At 36.9% G+C, this 11229-nt stretch overlaps 1 non-coding gene across 1 annotated transcript; it reads left to right on the forward strand.

Annotated features, from left to right (window-relative positions):
* Nucleotides 1–1608: 1608 nt before the first annotated feature.
* On the forward strand, nt 1609–1680 carry Trnam-cau. Its single transcript has one exon. It is a non-coding gene; the product is annotated as a tRNA-Met (tRNA).
* Nucleotides 1681–11229: the final 9549 nt, after the last annotated feature.

The following is an 11229-nucleotide window of genomic DNA, read 5'->3' on the forward strand; positions in this document are numbered from 1 at the left end:
GGACACACAAATCGTAAGAAACAGTTTGAGTGCCTCTGTTATGTTAACTAACCATTTGTATAATGTGGAGGTCTTTGCCGTCATGGGGCCTGATAAGTTATTTAAATTTTTTTTTTAAATATGTTTGGTTTTTTTTTGCCCATCATTTGGGGGCCTATGCTGGTGCGGGGCCTGGGGCGGACCGCCCCACCGCCCCCCCCTACGGTACGCTACTGGTTAGAATCCCGCCCTTAAATACCTAAGTGGTCATTACAGGAGCGCTTAAATTTAAGGCTAGCTTTAGCCATTTAAATGTCACTTAACAGTTGGTGCAACGTAATTAAAGTTAAGGGTTCATTTTAAGGGACACTTAAAACTAAGTGCGTTTGGTGCAAACGGGTCATAGAGCGTTTGATAGATATTTTTTAAGTGTATAAGAAAGAGGGTTGATTTCAACGCTAAAGCGATTCCAATTTCGTCCAAATTTTTGATCATTCAATCAGCAACTTGACAGAGAACGCTGGTATTTGCTAAGATGTGATTTTCAATCACAGTTCACCACCTGGGAAGACATAGAAAAGAAACAGTAAACATCGTTCATTTGCATTGTAAAACCGCCCTAATTGCCAAAATTTTTTAGGCCGTGCCGGTTCTGCCTCCTCGCAAGATTCATTCGCGCGTTTTATAACAGTATATACCTAATTTACGACACCTCTAAAACCTCATGAATATTCCGGACGTTATTTTTATATCTCCTCCTTCTTCGTGAAATTGAAACATAAACTGAGGAATTGTGAGGAAAATATTTGATGAAGTGGGGGCGGTTAAGAACGCACACACCTCGGGAATTATTGTTTTGGGAAGCGGAACATACAGGGTGATTTCATTCCTTACGTTGTAAGTTGTGTTGCCTATTCTGGCGGTTGTTTGGACCTGATAGGTTGTCAATCTTGACTCAGATAGTTTTTTCTAACCTAATACGTCAAATGTCAAAATTCCAAAGTCCAGTTGACTATTAATGATTGATTATCGTTAATGGAAGGAGAAAATGATGAAATAAAAATTGTTTTTCGTTGTACAATTCACTTTGATATTCGTCGATGTCATTTCACAGAAATGTGTATGCATGTATCGTTCAAATGCACACATATTCGTTTTCAGTGATTTCCCTGGTTTTCTATTTACTGTGTTACGGTTTCGCTAGAGTATGATGCATGTGAAAATCGATCCAATAATGCATAATAATGAATGCTCCGCCAATAATGTTCACCACAATTATATGTCCCTGGGTCAAATTGGAGGAGGAATTAATAGTAATTACGGTGGTGGTTATGAGCTGTAGGTTACAGATTATAGTCCAATTGTTACGATTCATTTACTTTATTTCCAGTCATGCTTTATTGCCTGGCTCTATGATAATGGAACAGGCCTCGTATTATGGCGAATTTTGGTCAAAATTTGAACACGAGCTTCATTATATTATTGATTCTGTCTTCTGTGGTTTTCTATCGGAGAAATGGTGAATGATAACTGATTTTCAAGGAAATTAATAACTTTTCTTAAGGCTGATTACGGTCCTGTGTTCACGACTTCAAGGTATTTGAGACATTAATACATAGACTCTCAACAAGCAGAGTGGCGCAGTGGAAGCGTGCTGGGCCCATAACCCAGAGGTCCGTGGATCGAAACCACGCTCTGCTAAAACTTTTTGAAGTATTCTGACGCTCATTAATTTATTTTCTTTAGGTTATATTATACAGGACGTGTTTTCTGTCCATTCCCAGTATTATTTTACCATGTAGTTACGTGAAAATATCTGTCAGAATTGAGAGTTTAGAAGAGGTGTAGATATGTTTTGTACTGATCTGTATGAAATATATTGTTCTGAAGCAGATTTCTTAATTGAGAGTCGGACTTCCAGAAGATAATATCCAAAGGGTGGATCTTCAACTCGTGCAGTATATTCTTTTCTTAAAATTTTTCTGAATCGGCTCGGTTTAAGTTTAAAAGATACAGGCTGTTGAAAAACCATAAAAAAATTTATTTTCAGTTATATCTCACGAACGGTTTTATCGATAAAATGAATTTCGGAATATAGTTCTTCATTTATTTGATTAATCTAAGATATCACCCAAGTCTTCCAGTTTTCTCGATTATGATCGTTACGTACCATCAAAATACCATAAATTCAAAGAACCCAACTATTCAAAGTAAGTTGGACGCTATGTGATGAATATTTGAACGCTTTTCGAGTAATTTGATGTTCAAAAATTACTTTGGCTGATTACAGCTCTGTTTAAAAGATCCACAGATGTGTAGTGTCACAGATTTAGCTGGTTATTCTGAAGGGGTGGCACAGCTCAGTATGAAAACTTCTTTTTCTTTTTATCAGGGCCAAATCGGAAAAAATGGTGAGGAAAAAAAGTGTTTCATTTGACCTCCAGAATCTACACTCAAAATATTTGTCACCCTGTAGGTGAATCGTTTCGATCCCATCACAAATTCCACCAAAACTCGGTATTTCTGCAATATTCAGCATCCGGAAGTAAACCCTGTATGAATCACCACTATCCCTCTTTTCCACGTGTTACCAACCTCAGAAACTCAATCTGGAAGGCGCAGGACTCATTCGATAAATAATCGCCTAACATGATGAATTTAGGGCCTTCATACCCATCTGAACTTCTTAGTTTACTCCCATAATATATCTACAACTGTTGTATCTGTCGGCGAGAAAAATCATCCAACCTCCTAACTACACCACGGCACACCATCCTTTTCCAATTAACACCCCAAATCACGGAAGGGGCTGAAATAGGGTCGTTGCGCATAAGCGCTAGAAAATTATGAACGCATTAGTTACCCAAAATGGGAAAAACCGGCAATTTCGGTCGCGTGATCAACCATGACCGTGAACGTCATTTGAGACCCCTTTCTTCTACACCCGGTACTGTCATTGTGGGATTCTACCGTGCTGAATTATTAGGTTGACGGTCTGGGTGAAAGGCGATAAGATTTGTTGGCATTTTTCTTGATAACGGGATTTACAACAAGCGAATCGAATTGAAGCGAAAAGAAGAGATGGATTGATGGTTGTTATCGTAAGAAATTTGATGATATTTCAGGATGCATATGGTCAGCGTTGTCACCTGTCAGCATCGACCTCAAAGTCAACGTCAATGTCAAAGTCATTGTCAAAGTAAACGTCAACGTCAACGTCAACGTCATTGTCAACGTCAGTATCAATGTCAACGTCAGATATTTACTAAATTATGAATAGCTTCTTTTCTTAGTTCTTCAGACTAACTTGCTGATTAATACAATTCTTGAGTCCTCGAGATTTCCATTGAATATGCAGTCTTCCTCCTCCTCTTCTGGAATTCGATGAATTTCAAATGGATACTTCTTAATGAAGCAAACTCGCAATGAAGTAAGACGACGAACGTCAGTTCTCCGTCTCGTGAACGTATGGAAATTAAACAGTTCCCTTCTGATGAATGCAGCAGTGGGGCATTCGCTAAAATTTCGAATCCCATGCAAAAAAACGCCATTCCGATGTTGCCTTCTGAGATATCCGCCGAGGAAAGATGGTTGAGTTTCGGGAAATTCATTAAGATCCCCGTTGACTCGACTACTTCTAATTTTCCGGGATCTGCTTGTTTACTCTTTTAATTGAATATGTACGGGTATAATTAGCTGTTGGTGCCAAGTTGATTTTTGTCTTATGGATGCTGTGTTTTCCCCCGCGAATCACGACAGAGGAAATTACTTGGGAGCACATTAAGAGTGTTTAGTGTTATGAGTTCTTAGGGTTCCGGATTTCTCCGGAATTGTGTTCCTTTCCAGGGGATAAGGACCGAATATGAAATTTCATCCCTAGTGCGGAATAGCCCCCGATAGGGCGAATCCCTGGAATGTGGTGTGAGATATTTATGCTATTAAGGAACCCATAAGGAAATGAATATTTTTACTGAAAGTAATGAAGAAATTGTTTTTAGTTTATGGTTTCGAATAGTTATATGGGATTATAGGTGTTTTATAGTTTGTACAAAGTTCTAGTTCATCGAACACGACAAAAATGTTTGATGAAATAGCAAATTTCAATCTGCGATATCTCCTTGTACTTGTCCGATACAATTGAGATTTCCGGTTTCGTAATCAGACCGAACGGTTGCATCGAGATCGCTGTAGTTCTCAGATTTATTACTAGAAGGGTTGCTTCTTCGGAATGTGCATCACTTTCCGATCTGTGATGATTTTTCTGGAAGATAAGCGACTCTAAAGGGGACCTTGCAAAAATTCCCAAAAAGATGGGGTCAGTAAAAAATTTGTCAAGACCGAACGGTTGCTTAGAGATCGCTGTAGTTCTCAGATATATCAGTAAAAGAGTTGCTTCATCAGAATGTGCATCACTTTCCAGTCTGTGATGGTTTTTCTAGAAGATATGCGACTTTCATCTTCGAAATGGAATTTTTCAAAAATTGCAAATTTCAATCTGCGATATCTCCTGTTATACTTGTCCGATCCAATTGAGATTTCCGGTTTCGTAATCAGCACTAGTCAGGCTTCAATAATAGATCAAAAACTCGAATTCGAAAATCCCAAATTTTTTGGTCAAAAATGAGCAAGGGGTTAGACCCCCCTAAAATCACATATTTTCTACTCTGTCTGAAAATTAGGATGTTCTATTACTCTCTTAGGATATGGAATGCATAGAGTTTGTTTCGAAGATTCTGAAAAACCAAAAAGTTGATGCTTCAAAAAAGAATTGTACTCCACAGAGCTCTTCGAAGTCAACTCGAAAATGAAAAGTGAAAAAACAAAAAAAATTATTTTCTCCTAAAGAGGGCCAGGTTTTTGAGATTTTGGTATGAAAATATAGGTTTTTGAACACGCTGATTCTATTACGAGCAATTTCGAGAGCCTGTCTCCCTTCATTTAGATTTTCATCTGTGAAATAGAATTTTTCGAAAATTGCAATTTTCAATCTGCGATATCTCCTGTTATATTCATTTGTTCCAATTGGAATTTCCGGTTCTATAATCAGCGTTGCCTAGGCTTCTGCCCTAGCACAAAAACACGATTTCGAAAATCTCGATTTTTTGGGTCAAAAATGAGCAAGGGGTTAGACCCCCCTAAAATGACCTATTTGCTACTCTGTCTGAAAATCAGGATGTTCTATTACTATCCTAGGATATGGAGTGCATAGAATTTGTTTTGAAGATTCTAAAAAACCAAACAGTTGATGATTCAATAGAAAATTGCACTCCAGAGAGCTCTTCGAAGGCAACTCGAAAATGAAAAGTGGAAAAACAAAAAAAATTATTTTCTCCTAAACAGGGCCAGATATTTGAAATTTTGGTATGAAAATATAGGTTTTCGAACACGCTGAATCTATTACGAGTATTTTCGAAAGCCTATCTTCCTTCGTTTAGATTTTGATCTTGGAAATGGCATTTTTCAAAAATTTGCAAATTTCAATCTGCGATATTTCCTGTTATATTCGTCTGATCGAATTGGGATTTCCGGTTATATAATCAGCGTTGCCTAGGCTTCCACCCTAGCACAAAAACTCGATTTCGAAAATCTCGATTTTTTGGGTCAAAAATGAGCAAGGGGTTAGACCCCCCCAAAATGACCTATTTGCTTCTCTGCCTGAAAATTAGGATGTTCCATTACTATCCTAGAATATGGAGTGCATAGAATTTGTTTTGAAGATTCTAGAAAACCAAAAAGTTGTTGATTCAATAGAGAATTGCACTCCAGAGAGCTCTTCGAAGTCAACTCGAAAATGAAAAGTGGAAAAACAAAAAAAAATATTTACTCCTGAACAGGGCCAGATATTTGAAATTTTGGTATGAAAATATGGGTTTTCGAACACGCTGAATCTATTGCAAGTATTTTCTAGAGCCTATCTCCCTTCGTTTAGATTTTCATCTTGGAAATGGCATTTTTCAAAAATTGCAATTTTCAATCTGCGATATCTCCTGTTATATTCATTTGATCCAATTGGGATTTCCGGTTCTATAATCAGCGTTGCCTAGGCTTCTACCCTAGCACAAAAAGTCGATTTCGAAAATTTAGATTTTTTGGGTCAAAAATGAGCAAGGGGTTGACCCCCCCTAAAATGACCTATTTGCTACTCTGTCTAAAAATCAGGGTGTTCTAGTGATGTCTTAGGATATGGAGTGCATAGAATTTGTTTCGAAGATTCTAAAAAACCAAAAAGTGGATGCTTCAATAAAGAATTGCACGCCACAGAGCTCTTCAAAGTCAACTCGAAAATGAAAATTGGAAAAACAAAAAAAAATTATTTTCTCCTAAACAGGGCCAGATATTTGAATTTTTGGTATGAAATTTCAGGTTTTCGAACACGCTGAATCTATTGCGAGCAATTTCTAAAGCCTATCTCTCTTCGTTAAGATTTTCACCCAGTAAATGGCATTTTTCAAAAATTGCGAATTTCACTCGAGAATTCGTCAAGACCGAACGGTGGTACCGAAATGGATGAAGTTCTCAGATTTATTACTAGAAGAGTTGCTCTTTCAGAATCTGTATCACATTAAGATATACGATAATTTTCCTGGAAGAAAAACTACTCGCAAGTTGACCTTCCCAAAAAGATGGGGTCAGTTAAAAATTCCTCTAGACCGAACGGTTGCTTCGAGATCGCTGTAGTTCTCAGATTTATTACTAGAAGATTTGCTTTTTCGGAATATGCATCACTAGACCCCCAAAAATCACATATTTGCTCCCCTCTCTGAGAAGTACGGTGTTTTATCATTCCTCCAGAGAGAGAAACTCTCTGCAGCTACGCCAATGGCGACGGCGTTTCGGATACAGGTGGCCGATACCTCCGGAATATCCGGATGAATATTCCTCACCTAGATCCATCCGAATTCCCCGCAAGTCCCAACCCCGAGACGCCTCCATCCCCTTTACCGCTACATCAATAATGAACGAAGTCGCAAAAAGCAGAAGTTAATTTTTAATTTTTGATGAAACAGCCCTCGCAGCCAACCGGGCACTGGCACGACGGAGTTTGCAAACAAAGGCCTTGGAATTTGCACTTTCTTGTCGCTTTACTCACTCCTGGCGAGGGTTGATACGTCAAAGGGAGTATTTAAGTGACAATCTTTCCAGAGCGGAACGACAAAAGGGCCAGGAATCGCATGCAAAACGATTCATTGCGCTCGACCTGATATTTCAAGGATCCAATTTCTTCCCTGGATTTTTTCATGGAGGTATAGTTCACGATGGGGGTGTTAATTCATCTGCGATGCGTTTTCTTCCGGAACGAAGTGATGATACTGCTGACCAGCGACGGACTCAGTATTTCTGAGGCCCGTCTAGAAGGGCCTCTTGACCTACTTGAGTAAAAACGCCTGGAAATGCCGATTTTTTATTTCAGGGTGACAATTTCCAGGCTTTGTGTTACAACCCCAATCTCTTTATTTTGAAACGTTTCAGAAATTACCATTACCTGCTCTAGTCCGATTTTTACCTTCTCTGAAATTGCTCTGAATGTTCTGGGAACTGTCAATATCCCCTCTAGATGTTTAGGAGTAGAGTAAAATTCTTGTTTATATTTCTTCTCGGTCAGAACCAGAGTTTTAGTTTACTCTCACCCACCTGAAAATACTATTACCAAGCATATCCTGATTTGACAACTCATTTCAGTGAAAATTGTATGTAAACTGTTTTTTGATAAATTATTGATTTGCATCAAATGTCGGCCATATACAGGGGGAGTCTTTGACTCGTAAAAATATTTTTACAGTAGATTCTTGAGGTCAAAACAAGCATTTTTTTCCTATATCTTTTTTTCAGATTCGGCCCTGATGAGAAGATATGGCCATTTTGATTTTTCCTATAGGGCTGAGCCACCTCTGGAAAAACAAAATTACCTTCAGAATAACTATACTTCATTCAAATTTATTTTAGCAGTCGGTTGGCCATGAAATAATTTTCTCAAGTTTTTGTTACTAGAACGAAGTTAGGTTGGCACTCATGAAATGTCGTTAATGTCATAACGCCGTTGCCACAACTTATATCAATTTTTATTACGAAAATGCCGAAAGTGATTGAAAAAAGAGACAGGGTTTCAGGAAGTGCTATTTAGAATTCAGATCCGCTCATTCAAATAGTTATACCCTGATATTCTAAAATCCACAATACGTCAGACGGTAGCGAACTTATTCAATGTAAGAGAATTTATATAATGTTTCATCTGAATCTAAACGACTTATATTTCAGCTGAATATTTCCACAATCAGAAAGATTGTGAATGAAGAGGATGACAAAGAATTTCCTTCTATTGGGAGACCCAAAAAAGTGGTGGCATTTGAGAATTTTAGGTTTGAGTGAATTAATGCGAAAAGTTGACTTTCGATTTTCGATACATGTCATCGGAGAATAAGTTCCCTAAAATGGATTTTTCTATTTTTCATTTGACTTGTCCTATACAATGTAAATGTTTTAAGGTACTAATAAATACCTATAATTATTATTATTACATCAATGTATTAAAATGAATAGCCACAAATACGCGCAAGTTGCCCTGTTACTTGTTTATTCATGTGAAATTTTTGTTCAAAGGTGAAGTTCATCTTAACTTGAAACTTCCTCCAATTCCTTTTACTTCAATTGATGCAAGATGATTTTTGTTGAAGAATTTAACATTCTTGTAATTATCTGTTAATTGCTTCGGGAGATACCCATTCCCAACCACTGCATCATATGCATTTCATCTTCGAGTTATTATTTTTGAAATCTACAAATGATGTAACCCAAAGAAGATAACGAAAATTAACTCTCTTCAAGCTAGTGCATATTATGATATACTTATCTCTTGTATTTTCCATGCAAATAACTGGATTTGGTATGCCTTCAATCTGTTTGTATAAACTTCAATTATGTTCGTCACATATTTTCCGAAGAAATTCGACATTGTGATAAAATACGTAATAACAGAAACTTTTACGTAGAACGGGCAACATAGCGTTGATTTAAAACCCAAAAATGTTTTGACAAGCTTCATAACCCCACATTTTCGTACTATACAGAGTGAAATGTGTCCAATTTCCATGGCCAACCGACTGCTAAAATAAAAGTGAATGAAGTATAGCTAAATCTGTGACATCTGTGGATCTTTTGAACAGAGTTGAAATCAGCCAAAGTACCAATTTCACAGATACTTTTTAATTTTTGAACATCAAATTACTCGAAAATGGCGTATTATACGAGAAAATATGAGGAATACTTTTATTTTACAAAACGTTCAAATATTCATCAGATGGCGTCCTACTTAGTTTCAAGAGTTGGATTCCTTGAACTTTTGGTATTTGTATGGTACGTAAAGGCCATAATGACAAAACTGGAAGACGTGGGTGATATCTTGTATTCCAGAAATATTAATCAAATGAATGAAAAACTGTATTTCGAAATTGATTCCATTCAATGAAACCGTTTGTGAGGTAGAACATAAATAATATTTTCTATGGTTTTTGAACAGCCTGTACCTTCTAAACCGAGCCGATTCGGAATAAATAGAATGGAAAAGAAGTGTTTCTTTTGACCTCAAGAATCTACTGTTAAAATATTTGTTTGTGTCAAAGACTCACCCTGTATATACAGGGTGTATTTGAAGGTGAGACTTTTTTTTCAACAGAACGTAGAACTGATGGTCAAAATGAAGCCTTTCACCAAAAATTACCTATACAAAACTTCAAAATGACAAAGATGAAAAAAAAATTGAACATGATTACTGAAATTGATCCTAATACGACCCTAGACTCTTTGTTATCGCAAAGTAGTGGGATAGAACTCATCTCCTGATTCGACCATGTGGTTTCGTTTAGGATATTGGCTCGTCCGATATTTACGTGGTGATGAAAATGGAAACTTAGGATTGCCGAATTGCTCTCATTATTTTTTAGTAACTTACACGATTTTATGAAATGACCCATTTCGATACCAACTGACAGAAGAGACTTAGGACACAAGTGTAAAAAATATACTTCAAAATTTCACGAATAAAATTCGTCTGAATTATTGTGAATATTTTCACAATGGGCATCACAATCATCTTGTTCGAACATTCCAACAATGGTGGTAAAAATGGGATGAAATGGGGAAACATCATAGCACCTTTTCAACATAACTAACATAAGCACTTTCAAGAAACTGCCTCGATTTTCTACATTTTTTTTTCCACCCTAAATTGCACGATACAACAATTATGATTCTCTCAAAAGTGACCTGATGCATCTAATCCGATGAACTTGGTACTGAACCATTAATTGTCCAGCCATATGTTTACGTTTTGTTTCGTTTTTGCGATGCCAGAGTCACCTTCCACAGTCCCGTACTCGAAATTCAATGGAATTTTGTCGAACTTCTATCTCAGCCATCTTGGATATTTTATATAGATAATTTTTTGTTAAATGACTTATTTTGATGAGTTCTACCTTCCTTAAAAAAGGCCCCACCTCTGAAAACACCCTGTAGAGTAGAAAGATGGGAAACGATGCGACTAAATACAGTGACTCTATCACTGTATGATACAATAAAATGGATTTTCCGAGACTCAATTTTTACTTTGCTAAGGAAAAGGGAAATGTAAGTATTAAAACTGGTAACATATGTGATCTTTATTTCGAAGTGGATAACATTTTCAGGGCGTAAAGACAATGACTTCTGCAAAAATTACTAATTACACCATGTGCAGTGAACATTTTACTGCAAGTCAATTGAGAACTGTTCATCCACGTAAATTGTTGCATGCAGGAAGCATCCCTTACATGAAGGGCCCATTTAGGGGAAATTATGACCTTTATAAGTCCATTCAATGATTCTCAATTACTACTCCTTCAATATATTCAGAAATGCAAAGGATTTATTGATTTCGTTTTATGAATCGAGTGACTGTCAAATTGTTGATTGGACAGTCAAAGTTTCATGAAACCTGCTGTGAGTGTTTTATTCATTTATTAATTAATTATCATATTGTGTCATATCATTATGTTTTGTTTCGTTTTTGCGATGCCGGAGTCACCTTCCACAGTCCCGTACTTGAAATTCAATGAGATTTTGGCGAACTTCTATCTCAGTCATCTTGGATATCTTATATAGACAATTTTTGGTTAAACGACTTATTTTGATGAATTCTACCTTTTGTCAAAAAAAGTCTCACCTTTGAAAACACCCTGTATAAATTCGTTTCTGCCAACCTATAGTGCCGCTGTTCCG

Source organism: Coccinella septempunctata, chromosome 8 (genome assembly GCF_907165205.1).
Source record: "Coccinella septempunctata chromosome 8, icCocSept1.1, whole genome shotgun sequence".
In the NCBI taxonomy this organism is placed as follows: domain Eukaryota; kingdom Metazoa; phylum Arthropoda; class Insecta; order Coleoptera; family Coccinellidae; genus Coccinella; species Coccinella septempunctata.